Raw genomic sequence first — 17,040 nt, 5'->3', positions numbered from 1 at the left:
GCATATTACAATTATAAAATATGGCAGATGGACGTCAAAACCGCCTTCCTCCATGGAATTTTGGAGGAAACTGTGTACATGACACAGCCTGAAGGTTTTGTCGACCAAAACAATCCTAAGAAGGTATGCAAGCTTAAGAAGTCCATTAATGGATTAAAGAAAGCAAGAAAAAGTTGGAATCTGCGATTTGATGAAGCCATCAGTAAGAGTGGTTTTAACAAGAATCCAGATGAGTCTTGTGTTTACAAGAAGGTCAGTGGGAGTGACATCGCCTTCCTAGTCTTATATGTCGAGGACATTTTGCTCATTGGAAATAGCATTCCATTGTTAGAGTATGTAAAGACCTGGCTCAGGAAATGTTTTTTTATGAAAGACTTGGGAGAGGCTCAGTACATACTAGGCATCAAGATCTTTAGGGATAAGTCAAAGAGGATGATAGGAATGAGTCAAAGTACTTTCATCGATAAGGTACTTGCTCGATTCCAAATGGAAAGAGCCAAGAGAGGCACCTACCCATGTCACATGGCATAACCTTAAGCAAGAAGCAGTGTCCAAAGACACCTAATGAGCGAGAAAGGATGAGTCGTATTCCATATGCTTCACTTATTGGATCGATCATGTATGCCATGATATGTACTAGGCCGGATGTATCGTATGCCTTGAGTGCTAAGAGCCGATACCAATCAGACCCAGGAGAGGCACATCGGACTGCGGCCAAGAATATTCTGAAGTACCTAAAAAGGAATACGGATAAATTCCTAGTCTATGGCGGTAAATATGAATTGGTTGTTGAGGGATATACCGACGCAAGCTTCCAGACAGACAGAGACGACTTGAAGTCAAAATCCGGATACATATTCTGTCTCAATGGAGGAGCGTTTAGTTGGAAGAGTGCAAAGGAAAGCACAACTGTTGATTCTTCAACTGAAGCTGAGTACTTGGCAGCATCTGAGGCAGCCAAGGAGGCAGTTTGGATTCGCAAGTTCATTGGGGAACTTGGTGTTGTACCCTCCATCAAGGGTCCAATAGACCTCTACTGTGACTTTAATGGAGCTGTTACTCAGGCTAGAGAACCACGAGAACATCAGAAGGTCAAACATGTCCAGAGGCGATTTCACATGATTCGAGAATGGAAGTTAGAGGGTGAAATCAGAATTTGTAAAGTGGAACGGATGATAATGTAGTCGATCTAGTCATTAAACCTTTATCTCAAGTGAAGCACAACAAACACATTGAGGCTATGGTAATCAAACATTTCGCAAATTGGCTTTGATTTCCATATTATAGTATTTTAATTAAATTATGGACAATGTTAATGTAAAGCACTGTGATGAACCACTCAGTTTTTGGAGTAATTAAATTTTTCATGGTATTTAAATCACTCAGTCTCTAATTAATTGTGGTTTAGAATTAAATAACGAGTACATTCAATTTTAATAAATATTTAAAATAGGGTATCAAGTCAATGGCTTGGATAAAGAAAAACCTATTAAGTGAACATCAAATATTATAATCGAAAATTATCCCTAATTAAGGTCATTTATTTGTGGACGATTAATGACCATTAGAGATTAGTGTGTAGTATGATTTGTAGCACCGTTTCTTGTGCTATGAGGATATAAATCATTTGCACAGTTATTGATTTAGAACCATAATGGATCGACCTATGAGAATACTTTAAGAGATTTAAAAATCGTCATAAGTATTTTTCCCATTATTACTATCGAAACTCTTTTCCTCGACCATGAGTATTAGGAGGTCTCTTGTTTGAGTACTAGTTTGTTTTGGTATCTGTCAAACGTCTGTCGTAGCTGGAGATTATAACGACAGATATCAGGCGGCTAGGTCCTCTTAGTAAGAGAAGCTACATTACAAGACTGGGAATGTCCCCTACTAATAATAGGGAACATCTCTTGTTGTTTACAAGACCTCTCGAAGAGCGAAACTGTGAAAATGCATGGCCGTGCTCAGATGGATTTTAGAAATCATCTGCTTATTGACAGTCGAACTTGGATTTTGAGAAACACTTCTGGACGTAACAGGGATGAAAAGTAATCTTACTCAGTAGTTCATTAAGAGACATGAAGAGACACAAGAAAGAGGCTATACACTAAATGCTCACTTGTCCGGAAGGACAAGTGAGAGATTGAAAGGAATGGTGTCCTTCGAACAAGTGTATTATTCTGATAGCGAGTTTAGAATTATTAGAAAGCTAATATATTTAGTAAGGTCAAGTGATCGGAATGCCTGGGTGGAGGCCGCTTCCGATCAGTAATATTAATATAATTAATATTACAGCTTAATCTAGACTGAACCCTTTGGGTCACACCCAAGCAAAATATACGAACCGACACGACGAATTAATTCGGAAGAAATTAATTCGTCGCCCGAGTGTTAAATATTTAGATGTCAGTAATTCGAGCTTGGAGCGTCGAAACCGAGTGTCGCAAGTCAAGTCAAAATAATAAATTACGAGACGCGCAATATAATAATAAATCGACCATATTCCCAAAATACCCCTAGCATCGGAGTGCCTCGAGCACCCGATAACTAGGCGAAAAAATGTCCAAGCATAGGTGGCTAGCAAGCGCACCAAGCCGAGCCTAGCATGCCTGGCTGGTGCGTGCTAGCGCACCAATGCTAGCAGCCACAAGCTAGCAGCAGTTAGCAGCCGCGTACGTGCAGCAACTAGCTACCACAAGCTAGCAGCAGCTAGCAGCCGCGTACGTAGCAGCCACAAGCGTGCGTACGTGCAGCAGCTAGCTGCCGCAAGCTAGGCGTGCTAGTAGCGCACGCATAGCAGCAGCCCGCACCAAATGTGCGGGGCATGCTAGGCATAGCAGCAACCCGCAAATTGGTGCGCGGCAGGACTCGTGGCTGGGCCATAGGGCCGGTCACTTAGGGGAAGCATGTGGGAATATGGAAGCAAGTGGGTGAGGGACATGTGGCACAAGGAGAGTATGGAGTTGGAAGCAAGTATGGTCCCCTACTCTCCATGTGGTCCTCACCACCCTTTTCAAATGGTAGTGCCACTTGTAGATTTATTATTAGTTTGCAATTTTAATTTAATTTAGCTTTAAATTAATTTGTGGAATTTCATGATCCCACATTGATGGGATAGAAATTCCCACTCATACTTTCCTCTATAAATACCAACCTTGAGATTTGGAGTAAAGTGCTTGAGTGGGAGTTAGAAAGAGCATTGCATTTTGGCAAAAACTCCTAAACTCCATTAACACTTGGGTTTTAGTCGGACCTTGCTAACTCCAATTTAACGGACCTAAAAAGCTGTGTTCATCCTTTGTGGGTAGATACCGTTGGAGGCGCGGGATTTCCGGTGCTTAAGGCTTTCAAGTAAGATCCCGTGCGTGAGGGGGAAGCTCGCTTCAATGGTATGATTCGATCTTCTTTTTCTCGTGTTAATTAGTTATGCTTTTTGGTTTTATTAATTGCGAGTGGTTCCTTGGGTCGAGGTCGTTTCCACGGTGAGTCAGACTCACCAAACCCCAACAAAAATATGCAAAGTCAAACTGACAATGCAAATGCTCAGTCCATTACAGTACATAGGTCAACTCGGCCAAGATCTCAACCTGACCGATATCTCGGTATTGTACTAATAGAAGATCAGGACATCATTGTAATGGATAGAGATGAGCCAGCAACCTACAAGCAAGCTATGACGAGCCCCGACCCTACAAAATGGCAAGAGGCCATGAATTCCGAAATGGACTCCATGTTTGAAAATCAAGTCTGGGACTTGGTTGATTTACCCAAAGGTTACACACCTATCGAATGTAAATGGATTTTCAAGTTGAAAACCGACAAAGATGGATATGTATTCATTTACAAAGCTAGACTGGTAGCAAAAGGTTATAGGGAAATTCACGGAGTTGATTATGATGAAACCTTTTTCCAGTTGCAATGCTTTCGGGTTCTCCTAGTGATTGTTGTACATTATGATTACGAAATATAGAAGAAGGACGTCACAACCGCCTTCGTCAATGGAATTTTGGAAGAAACTGTGTACATGACACAGCTTAAAGGTTTTTTCAGCAAAACAACGCTAGAAAGGAATGCAAGCTTAAGAAGTTTGTTTATGGATTAAAGCAAGCAAGTAGAAGTTTGAATCTACGATTTGATGAAGCCATTAGTGAGTTTGGTTTTTTCAAGAATCTAGATGAGTTTTGTGTTTACAAGAAGGTTAGTGGGAGTGACATCACCTTCCTAATCTTATATTTCGTCATTTTGCTCATTAGAAACAATATTCCATTGTTAGAGTCTGTAAAGGCCTGGCTCGGAAAATGTTTTTCAATGAAAGACTTGGGAGAGGCTCTGTACATACTAGGAATTAAGATCTACAAGGATAGATCAAAAAGGATGATAGGATTAAGTCAAAGTACTTATATTGATAAGGTTCTAGCTCGATTCCACATGGAAGGAGCAAAGAGATGTCACGTGCCCATGTCATATGGCATAACCCTAAGCAAGAAGCAATGTCCAAAGACACCTGATTATTGGATCGATCATGTGTGCCACAATAAGTACTAAGCCAGATGTATCGTGTGCCTTGAGCGCTACAAGGCGGTACCAATCAAGTAGAGGCGCATTGGACTACGACCAAGAATATTCTAAAGTACCTAAAAAAGAACAAGTATAAATTTCTGGTCTATAGTGGCAAAGATGAACTGGTTGTTGAGGGTTACACCAACGCAAGCTTCCAGGCAGATAGAGACGACTTGAAGTCACAATCTAGGTACGTATTATGTCTTTATGGAGGAGCGTTTAGTTAGAAGAGTGCTAAGCAAAGCACAACTGCTGATTCTACTACTGAAACCGAATACTTGGCAGCATCTGAGGCAGCTAAGGAGGCAGGTTGGATTCGCAAGTTCATTGGGGAACTTGATGTTGTACCCTCCATTAAGGGTCCAATAGCCCTCTATTGTGACAACAATGGGGCTATTGCTCATGGTAGAGAGCCAGAGAACATAAGAAGGTCAAACATGTCCAGAGGCGATTTCACATGATTGAAAATGGAAATCAGGAGGTGAAATCAGAATTTGCATGGTCAGAATGGATGAAAATGTAGCCGATCCACTCACTAAACCTTTGTCTCAAGTGAAGCACAACAAACACATTGAGGCAACAGGAATCAAGCACATCGGAATTTGTCTTTGATTTCCTTATTTTAGTTTTTTATCTAATTTTGGACAATGTTAATGTAACACACTAAGATGAACCATTCAGTTTTAGAGTAAATAATATTTCATGCAATTTAAATTACTCCGGTACTACTTAATTGTGGTTTAGAATTAAATATTGAGTCCATTCAATTTTGAGAATATTCAAAATAGGGTATCAAGACAATGTCTTGGATGAAGAAACACCTATTAAGTTAAGGTTGAATATTTTAATCAAAATTTATCCCTGATCAAGGTCATTTAAATGATGGACGATTAATGAATCTTTGAGGGGGTTGGATATGAATCCTTATCTTAGGCTCTTTAAGAGACAAATGATGGAAACTTTGAAGAGCCAATTGGAGATGATTAGACAACGTGAGGAGCATTTTAAGGAAGAATTAAAAAGAAAAGAAAAGTTGGAAAGTCAATTGTACTGTCATATTTGATGCTTATTTGTCAAAAATCCCAATTCAATGTGTGTGTTGAGGATGATGATGATGATTTTGAGCAACCAAGAGAGTGTGAGTATCCCTTGGGTGAGCATTTGAGTGATGGTGAAGGAGTTAGGAATGAAGATAATGTTAATTTCGAAAACCCTAACCCTCTTTCCCATCTTGAAAAGTCTCAAGTGCATGATTATGCTTCTTCAATTCATGATTATTTGGACTCATTTGAGGTTATGTCCAATGTGTTGAGTGTCAAATAAAAACTCATAGACTTTAAATTGAGTTCATTTACAATGCTTCATGGGAGAGAGATAAGTTTGAAATGAATTTGCATCCATCCATGCATGGTTTTGTGACTTTGGTCTTTAATTAAGGATGATGAGGGAGTTGTTGTTCATAGTTGTAATGGTGGGGATTATTTAGTTTCTCTTGGATGTTGGATGCTGGAGGGAGATGGAGATCATAAGTGCTCTTCTTTTGAGGATTCCATGATTAATATTTATGTTCTTATTAGTGAATTGAGGCATGGTGGGGAGAAAAGAGTTCATTTGTGAGATCATTTCCCCTATTCCCTTTACTTATGTCCCTTTTTCATGGAAATTCAACCAAATCCCCTACTATCATATGTCCCTCCCTTCATTTGTCAATGAGCCTATCGGGGACCCCTTTTTCTTTGATGATTTACATGTCCCTCATTTGTCTTCTATTAAGGAAAAGGGTGATTTTTCCACCCAAAAACATTTAGTTGAGTGTTTTCCTTCTTCTTCTTCTTCTTCTTCCTCTTATTTTGTTGAATTTTCTTTTGATTTCTCTTCTTATTCTTGGCATCCTTCTGCTCATTTGCGTGCATTATCCTTGTTGCAAGCTCTCTTCCCATCATTTGCATACTAATTATCTTATGAAATGCGTAATAATACATTTGACAAGCTCTTGCGATCGTTTCAATATTATTTGCTAGAGCGGTCAAGCTAGGACCTTAAGTAAGCCTTTCTTGGGAAGTAACCCGTGTTTTATTGCTTTTATTTTCTTCTTTCTTTTAAGAATAAATTTTCTCCCATGGAAATATTTGTGTGCCTTTTGCTAGGTACATAACATGATATACTAATAAAGAATAAAGGAAGTTTGGCACCACAATCGCAATATAATAGCTCTAATAGATAATGAAACTCTCACTATATTCCAAATTAAACTTAATTAATCCAATTAATTAAGCTAGTAAACCCAATTTTGCAAAATAAAAGTTTGCAAGTGCGGTTCAAATTTGAGGCCTAGCCTCATTTTAATTAAAAAAAATAAGCAATTAAATAAATAATTAAAATCGGCAAAATACACAAAATAGCATAGCCCTTAGTACGCTTAAATGCCTAGCACCAAGCCTTTCGGCTTGGTGTGCTAGGCACCAGGGCTTCAAAGTGGCTTGCGTGGGCTCACACGCACAGCCACTGCCGGACCAAGCATCGTGCACGTAGCCTACATCATCGTGATAAGTGACTTTTATGCCACTTTTAGGGTTTTTATTGAGTAGTTTTTCGGCTTATTATTTTCCAATAATTTCACTCTTTTTATCCTTTATTTCTATTATTTTCTTATTCTTGTCTTTCTTATTTTATTTGAGTGTTTTGGTTTTTTCTAGCCTTTTTTATTTAGTTTCTGTATTTAATTTGTTTAGTTTATTTTCATATTTTATTTTATTTAATTTTATTGTTTATCTCTATTTATTTTTTTTAGTTTTTAGTTTTATTTATTTGTCGTAATTTTATTTTAGCTTTCCAACGGTATATTATATGCCCAAATCCGAGTTATAACGAATAAGTTATGGCCAAAATACTAAACTGAGTCCAAACCGAGCCTAAGCCCACCTTACATACGACCCAATGATCTTGTGGAGGGTCCAAAGGATTTAATCCCACTCCTAATCCAATTAGGATTAATTGGAAGCTTCTATAAGTGTCTAAAAGATCCTAATTATCCTTTTTGAAAAGATAAGATTAAAGATTTGAAATAGAATAAAACTCCTCTAGTAATTCGATATTATTTTCGTGCCTCACTCTTTTTATATAATTTTTATATTGTTGGATAGCTCTTGAAATTATCTTTCCAATGATATATTATAATGTTAATTCCGAGCTATAACGAAAAAGATATAAAAGAAATACGAAACTCTATCCAAAACTGACACCGTCACACTATTTCGGTTATATCTTTTATTCAACAAAATATTTTAATCTGATTCCAATTGGTTTAGAAAGTAGACTTCAAGATCTTTCCAACTACATCTTATTCATTTTATTCTAATTTCTGGATCAAAAGATATGATAAAAACAAAAACCGCAAAAACTGCTGTCTATCGCAAGAGTTTTATCCGATTCGAATTCTTATCTTTTCTTGATTCGACCCCTCTTTTTTTTCCCTATAAATAGAGTTCATATCTCCCCCCTTTCAATCATCAACAAGCTTGATCACCAAATCATTCTCTCTTCCTCTCTTCTACACTAAAAAATTATCCTCTCTCCCTACACCAAAAATATTCTCTCCTCTCTCTCTACACCAAAAATATTCTTTCCTCACTCTTGCTCTAGCCACCCTACTCTCTCATTTTATATCCCTTAAGCACTCTAAGGAGTCCATACGATACCCGAAGTTCTATACTTAAACCAAGGCGTGAAACGTAGAATTAATTGAGGGTTTGGACCAAATCAACTCTACCTTTTATTTAATTTAATTTCCATTTGATTTATATTTATTGAAGTTACTAACAATTTATTCATGATGTAGCAATTCAAGGAAACGCAGATAGTGAGTAATTAATCACTTATTACTCTTATTATTATTCTTATTGCTAGTATCATGATTAGGATTATTATTTGATTTGACTAACGTTATTATTGTTAGATTGCTTCCAATATTAATGTTTATTCTATTATTATTATGATCACCGTATTGCATGTTTAAAGGGAATATGTAATTGAATATCACGCCTAATAAGATAATTTAGACAACCGGTTTAGGTTCCTTTTTAATCTTGTTATTTAATCAAGTGATCACTAATATTTTAGAATTATGTGTGCATTAATATTCAAACAATTTAACATAATAATAGTTTGGAGAAAATTGAATACTTTGTTTGTATGCCTTTGAGATCGCAGGAATACTTTTCATAATAAGAATCGAGTAGAGGCCAATACGGGCGAATGTGACTCCATGATTCACTTCGTACCATCATCCCCGATCCTCCTTTCGTGGTTCCGAACCATATGGAGTTAGTAATCTCATGGATTATGAATGGGGTGTAACCTTCACGGGTCCATCGTTGTTGCCTATCGTTTTCCCTTAATCGTGGTTGCCTTAAATGATCCGTGAACGGTTTACAAGTTCCTTAAAAACTTGTTGGCGGCTCCCTACTTTCCTTGTCCCTAATCATGTCTCTAATTGTATATGTCAATTCCCACTTCCTATGAGTGCCAAGCATATTCACACCATGCTTTTACGTAGGCGCACTTCGAGCAACGCCTACAATTTGGCGACTTCACTGGGGAGGATTCTTGGTTATATATCGATTTGAGTGATCGGTATTTAATTGAGATGAGTGGATGAGACTTAAAAGATTCTTGAATTGTATTCCTGCGATTTAATTGGCATTGTCACATATGCATATGCATATTAGGTTACCTATTTTTCCACAATAGTACGTGTTCTATGTACGTGGCAAGCCCGGGGGATTTAAGCTCTATCAACCCAAAAACGCTCATGGCAATAAGGGTTCATCCGAGTTTTTAAATCCACCCAAACCATGGAGTCGAGTTCGATTTCATCACGACTTGCGGAGCCGCCCGTTGGCATACAACCTCAAGGGAGGCTGCCTTGCTAACGCGTCCAAACTCTTAACCATGGTACCCTTTGAACTGTCACAGATACAAAGTTATAACTGATATACTACAGCCTGTCCAGTTTAGGTGTCTTTTTAGTGTGCAACCTCTTATTTTTATTTTTTTCTTTCCGTGTCAAGCTAGTCTTAGCCAAGTCCTTTAATCCTTGTCAACTCGTATAACATAGGATTATAGATTTTTATTTTTATTTATTTATTTATACCCATGAGTCCTAACTCTTCTAGAATTTCATTCGTCTTCCTTGTTTCTTGTGATTTTTGTGCTAACCTTAACATGTGTTCTTTGTATGTCTTTGATTGTGGTTGATCCTTTTAATGACTAACGATTGTCAATGGACCGTCTTCGCCTACTAAATAGCATAAACATTAAAATTGGACAAAATTAATCAAGTTAGTTTGTCTTTTAGTCTTCCGTGCTATTTGGTCCTTAGGTCCTTTGTTTATCATAACGTCCTCATGTCTAGCCATGCGATCATACCACGAGTCTTAATAAACTCACCTAATCACACATGTTGAGTCGTTGCACACACTTTGTTTTCAAGTAATGCACTATATTGTTTATGATCGTATACTAGGACCATACATGCATGCGTCGTTTTTCGTCGTAATAAGAATGAGTCAAGTATTTCACATTGGTTTGGAAAATTTTTTCATACACTCTTCCTTTCCAATCCGAGTATTGAGTCAATGCATTAAGTGAGCTCATTTTGTTCCATAGTACTCGAGTTCAAGATTCACTAGGCAAGAGTTGGAAGAATAAGGGGAACGTCATTCCTTCCTTCTTTTCTTCCAATCAAAGCATCAGCAATAACAAATTTCTTGTCCCTCTTGGCGGTAACAAGTAATTCATAAGCATCCATGAAGACGAAGCACAAGACAAGTTTCTATACAAGATTTCATGCTTTTTTTCATCTTTTGTTCCAACCCTTTTTCCCCTAATAAGTCTAGCATAGGTTCTTCTTATCCTTATGTCTCTATGCCATGTTCCATCAATAAGTAATTCTTACCTTTGCATTCGATAATGTCATTCGCAAAAAAAAAAAAAAAAAAAAAAAAAAAAAAAAAATTGCCGAACTAAACTTAAGGTACACCAATGATTCGAGGCACCTTTGCAACCTTGTCATTCCCCTTAAACCATTTCAATCACATATCCATTTCTTCATCAACCACTTTGAGCCTCGTCTAACGTTTGGCCTTTATTTCTTCAACCCACATTCACATAACCCTGGGATGGGAAGGTGTGCAATTTGTGTAACATCTAAAAAGCAAGTTCAAATTAAAAAAAAAAAAGAATAAGTAAAAAAAAAAAACACTATCTAAAGGCAAGTGTTCCAATGTCTTTGATATGAACACGTCTTGAATTGCGTCTCTCATCGAGTGTTTGGTACCGTGCCTAAGAAACATGAATGCTAAGTGAGTGATGAACCACATGATCCGGGATTGCCTACATTGATTCAAATGATCAAAAAAAAAAAAAAAAAAAAGAAGTTCAAAGCAAAAAAAATATGTGAAAAATGAAACTTGCAAAGTTTTCAAATACATAATTGCACATCTCGGAGGGTTTCTCTCGGGTCTTGAGCCTCTTATCCCTTTCTTCCTTAAACCATCAGCCTAACCGCATTACAACCCTTGAAAGACCTCTTTGAGGTGTACATATACTTGTGCAAAGTTCGGTTAGAGCTACGTTCGGCCTGATTCCTAACGGATACGTAGGCAACCTCACATTAATGTGCGGCCACATTCATATTCATATCGATACATGATTGAGTCAAAGAATATCCAATATCCTTACCATTTAGAGCTAGACTTGGGGGCTTGAACCCACATCACGTAGCTTACCCAGCCCAACAAGAGTCATCATCTTTGACTCTTCTCGTATCTATTTCTATCACCACAACCTTTGCAGCCAACCTTAGTATCAGTTTCACACACTTCACTCACACATACATAGCCATATCATCCTTCCCTTTAAGAACCCTTTATCATGAAATCTTGTGTCAACACTGTGCATGTCATCATCTTTCAGGACAACATTCATTAAAAAAAACATTATATACTTGCTTAGCTTCCTGACCTGAGCAATATTCATTGTTTCATGCATCGCATAATGTGATGAGTTACATTTATATATCTGTGATTTTTAATCATACAAAGCATATCGTGCTTAGCTCCTTGACTTAAGCAACGTTCATTATGCAATAATCACTTCGTTTATATACGTGCTAAGCTTCTAGACCTAAGTGACGTTCAAGATCGTTTCTTACATTATATATGATGCTTAGCTCCATAACCTAAGTTCATTCATCTATCGTGTCACATGATGTAATTGTCCTCAGCCTCCTGGCCAAAGAGCATGCATCATGCATAAACTATTTTCAAGACAAACAATTCAATTTATACGATTCATTTCGTCTTGCTTAAGGAGGAAGTTCAAAACTTCTTCCCCTTTTTCATTATTTTCTTTTGGGGAAGTTCAAAAACTTTTTCAAAATTTTCTCATCGATGGAAGTTCGAAAATAAAATCTTTTTCATGTCTTTCTTTTTCGGGAGAAAGTCGGTACCCTCCACTCATGACAAAAATGACGGAATTTTTTTGCTTTTGCATCTTCCTTTGCTTGTGTCTGCACACACACTCAAATCATACATATACACACACACACAATCACAAGTCATACACATGTCATGTCAAGTCGTGTCAAGTCAAACTTGGTCGAGTCAATTGGTCGAGTCAATCATGGTCTATACGAGTCCCTTGGCAAATTTTATTTTGCAAGTTTCAACTACAGCCCACGTCCGGGGACAAGCGGACCATTTACAGCCCACGTCCGGGGACAAGCGGACCATCTACAGCCCGCGTCCGGAGACAAGCGGACCATTTACATCCCGCGTCCGGGGACAAGCGGACCATTTACAGCCCTCGTCCGGGGCCAAGCGGACCATCTACAGCCCACGTCCGGGGCCTATCGGGCCAATCGGACGTGTAATCAAACAGATCGCCCGACCGGGCGAACGTCCGCCCGACCGGGCGCGACGCCCTCACCGTCTTTCTTTTCTCTCTTCTTCTCCTTTCTTCTTCTTCTTTCCTTCATTTTCCTTCTTTTCCTTCACTTTCTCTCTCTAAAACTCTTATTTTCCTCTAACTTCTCTCTAAGATTTCTCCTTCATCTCTTACCCAAATCCAAAACTTTTCACATATTTTTACTCCTCTCTTCATCCTCTACACTCCTACATCAAAAATTTTCAAACTCCACAAAATTTAATCTTTGACCACTCATAATGGCGGCTAAAAGGGCGAGGAATTTTCTCGGGGGAAGCTCAAGCGGGTCATCCCAACAATATGACCCGGCTCTTCAACTCATTCAGTGGCCGACGATCAAGATCGCGACGGCGGAGCAACGGGAGAAATTGGAGGTGCTCTACGGACGAGAGGTAATTCCCTCACGGTGGTTACACCGTCCCACTTTAGAGGCTTTAGGTATTTATGGCTTTGTTAGGAGATTTTTGAATGATATTGGTATGCGCAAATTTGTAGATATGCATTATTCGACATACCGTGAATTAACCTGTGAATTCTTGTCATCTCTTGTTATTCAAAACCATAAAAGTGGTCCAAAATTAATTTTTAGGCTTAACAATAAAAACATCACTCTTTCTTTTGTGGAATTTTGTAAATTGTTTGAACTTGAACCGGAATTAAACAGACAATGGCATGCTGAGTTTAAAATGGAGGATGTGTATTTAGCTTTGACTGGTATTCCTCATGTTTCTGCACAACATGCTAGTGCTAGGCCTATCCACCACCCCGTCCCTAAAATGTGGCAAAGGTTTGCCGGTGTATGTTTCCTAGGTAGGAATGAACCCCATAACTGTCAGACCAATGAACTAGCTGTAATTGGCCATTACATGTTTGGGTATGAGAAATTGAACATAGCCCGGTATATCATCCACCACCTAGGTAGGCACGCTACGGCCAGCAACCACCACACTACCCCCATCCGTCTTGGTGGCCTTATCACTAGGATAGCCATCAAGAAGGCCGGTTTTGTAGAGAGTGGACCCCACCGGATGACTAACATGGGACCCGACACTTACATGACCTCTAGGTACCTTGAGGAGCTTGGGTGGTTGCGGGTAGACGAGAACCAGGTCACCCATTGGTGCATTAGGACAGGGACTGAACAACCCTTGCCCATTTTTCCTTTGCCCAACCCAGACCTGACCGCCTTCCCCCTAGGGCAAGAGTCCTACACGTATGCCCTGTTAGTTGCCCATGCTAGGGGTGAGGATCCACAGCAGGCCCAGGCCCAACCACAGCTTGTAGTTCAACCCATTCCACAGCCACCATCACCACCCCGACAGTCCCATTCCGTCCCTCACGGTGACTCTGACCCAGTTTGGGACTTGCAGAGTATTGGCCAGGCCATAGGTCGCATAGAGCAGACCCAGACCGAGTTCAGACAGATGATTGGTTCTGTCGACCAGAGGCTAGGCTACCTAGAGCGGAACCAGGGTAGGGGACTCTACCCCATTTATGATGATTATGCTCGTCGGGGCAACATTCCCGACGATGCTGTTTACCCAGACTGGTTCCAGCCCCCACCTCAGGGATACGATAGGGATCCCACTGCCCATGGTATTTACACAGATTATTCCTCGTTCCATGGGTACGGCCAGGACATTCCTTTTGGGGGACCGCCGGGGGGGACTTTTCACGCTAACTATTTTGGTGGTAGCTCTTTTGGTGCAGATGGTGCAGGTTCCAGTGGTGGAGCGGGTGGGTCTTCTCGGATGGACCAGGATGAGGATGAGTAGCCAGCTGGGCTACTTTCGAGCCAATGAGGACATTGTCCGATCTTGGCTTGGGGGAGATTTCTGGATTTGGTATATATATTTTTTTTCTTCTTCTTCTTCCTTTTTGATTATTTTTGGTGTGTTTTGTTATTTTAGATTTATTGCTTTTTAGATTAGTTTATTGCTTTCCTTATATGAAAAATACAAAAAAATTGAAAAAACAATCAAAAAATAAAAAAAATACGAACCAATGAACTGTAAATCATGCTTCCCTGTGCCCCATACTTGAGAAAAATTGTTTTGATTCTTGGTATTTGATTTTGAGCATTGTGGATTAGTTGATCATGATTTGAAGTTTAGTTACTTGGATTCCGAAACATGCGTCAATTTTATCCAACTACTTGTGAATATAGTGCTTGACTAGTTGATTTGGTTAGGAATGTGTGATTAGTTCCTGGTATGTCAATGAATTTGAGTATTGGTTTGCAACTATGAGTAGTGTTTCATGGCTCATTATTATGCACATGTGGAGGACGAAGGCATTTGTTCTTTTAGGTAGCCTTTAGATTTATTTAGATACATTTGTTCCCTTCTTGCTACCCATGTTGTTGCCTTGACCTTTTATTGTTTTTAGCCACATTACAAGCCATGTTTGCCCCACTGGTTACTAGTCCCAAGCTTGGCTTGGGGGAGCTATTAGTGAGTGAGGTGAGGGAGTTTGTAGTGTGCACATTATTTGCACAATTTGGGTGGGTTTGAGATGTTATTTGTTCTTGATCATATTTTTATTTGATGAGTTTTATTGTGTATATATTTGAAAAATAAAAGTGTGATGAAAAAAAAAAGAAGTTCAAAGGAAAAAAAGTGAACTTCTAATGAAAAAAAAGAAGAAAAAAAAAATTGAAAAAAAAGAGCAAAAAGAGAAGAAAAAGTGTTTCATGTTCAAATTATCTAAGTGAAGGTTTATCAAAAGAAAAGAAAGAAAAAAAGTTGAGTTTCATTGTAAATATTTGAGTTTGATTTTGTTTATTCACTCTAGTTTATATTATCATATTTTTATGAGTGAATTTTGTAAGTATTGGGTTGGTTTTTATGATTGGAGTATATTTGGTGGGTTTGTGTTGGAGTTAGTTTTGTTGGAGATGTGTATGATCATTATATTTGGTCATGGGTTTATTAGGATATGGCTCCCTTTTAGCATAGCTTTTCTCTCACATTTCCCCAAATTTATCCTACCCTTTACCCTAGCCTTACATTACAAGCTTTAAAAGACCTTTTGACCTTGTGCATAGAGTTGTGTGAATGTGAAAGTGTTGTTTATCAATGCAAGTTATGACTTGACATATTCCGAGTCGACTAATAGGTTGAGTGTATGTCTTTTTAAACACACGAGGTTGTGAGTTTGGGAGGGCATTGTTCACATAAAGGGGTTGGGATGGAGAGCGATCGAGTACATCTTTTACTCGCCACATAAATGAGAGTTGAGTGTGTGAGCACTAGTCTTGAATTCTATATGCTCTTGTGGTTTGCTCTACTTGACAATTGTTGGGGATGAAGGGTGATTAGATGGATAGGATTGGTTGATTTTGAAGCATGTTCACTTCATTTGCCTTGAATCGTTTGTGCTTGATTTTTATATTGGGGTGAGGCATGTTTTATTTGTTCATTGAGGAGCTCTTTGCTTAGGGACAAGCAAAGGTTTGGCTTGGGGGAGTTTGATGTGTTCATTTTATATATATTTTTATCCCCGTCCCTTGGTCGTAATTAGTAGTGTTTTTGGCTCCTACGAGCCACTTTTATTACTAATTTGTGTTTTCCAGTGCTTTGGTAGTTTTGCTTGAGTTTTGTAGGAATTTGTGTACTTGGAGCATTTTCCCGGGTTTTTCGAGGAGCATCTTCAAGTATTGGAAGACCGCGACCGCGTTCGATAGCCCAAGGCCGATTGGAGGGATCAAATCGGTGATTAAGGGCTCGGTTATGAAGATTTGAGGACTCGGGCCAAGTTCGGAGGCCCAAGAGTTGGAGGTTTCGAGGCCCAAAAGCCTCGCCCAAGGCTATCTTCTCCGCCCGGAGGCGCGCCCGGCCGGGCGGGCCAGATCAACACGCGCCCGGTGCACGCGCCCGGCCGGGCGCGAGAAATCATCAGTGGCAAAAAAAGGCGGGCCCGGTCGGGCGAGCCATTGCCCGACCGGGCGCGTGTAGAATTAGGGAGTTTTGATTTCCGATTTGTTTTGTTTAGCGGTGATTGTCTTGCTTAGTATTAATGTGTTATTATTAGGCAAGATTAGGGGTCTTCTTCATTATTCTTACTCTAGTTTTTATTCTCTTCCTTCTCTCTACTCAACTTTCTCTCTCTAGACTTTATTTTCTTTCTTGTTCTTCAACTCTATTGTAATTCCGCCGTCTTGGTACGATTTCTCTCTTAATTAATCTCAGTATTTTATTCATTCTATTTGTCTTTCATGTCTTGTTTAAATATTATGTTTTGCTTAGTTTTAATTATGTCTGAGTAGTTTTTACTTCTAGGGTTTTTGGGGATCTGATAAATAATATGAAAGGGTAATTTTATGATTGTTGATTATTAATTCTTAATTAATTTCCTATTGATTGTTTTAATGCTATGCAATTAGATTTGGCCAGATTTAATTGTATGAGTTTAGCAATATTGATTCGAGATTCGAGAGATGAGAATTGATGTTTAGGCTTAGTTTCAATAGGCAGATTAATTTATAAATGG

Source organism: Chenopodium album, chromosome 27, assembly GCF_948465745.1.
Source record: "Chenopodium album chromosome 27, dcCheAlbu1.1, whole genome shotgun sequence".
In the NCBI taxonomy this organism is placed as follows: Eukaryota; Viridiplantae; Streptophyta; class Magnoliopsida; order Caryophyllales; family Amaranthaceae; genus Chenopodium; species Chenopodium album.
Note: the sequence above shows the minus strand (reverse complement) of the source record.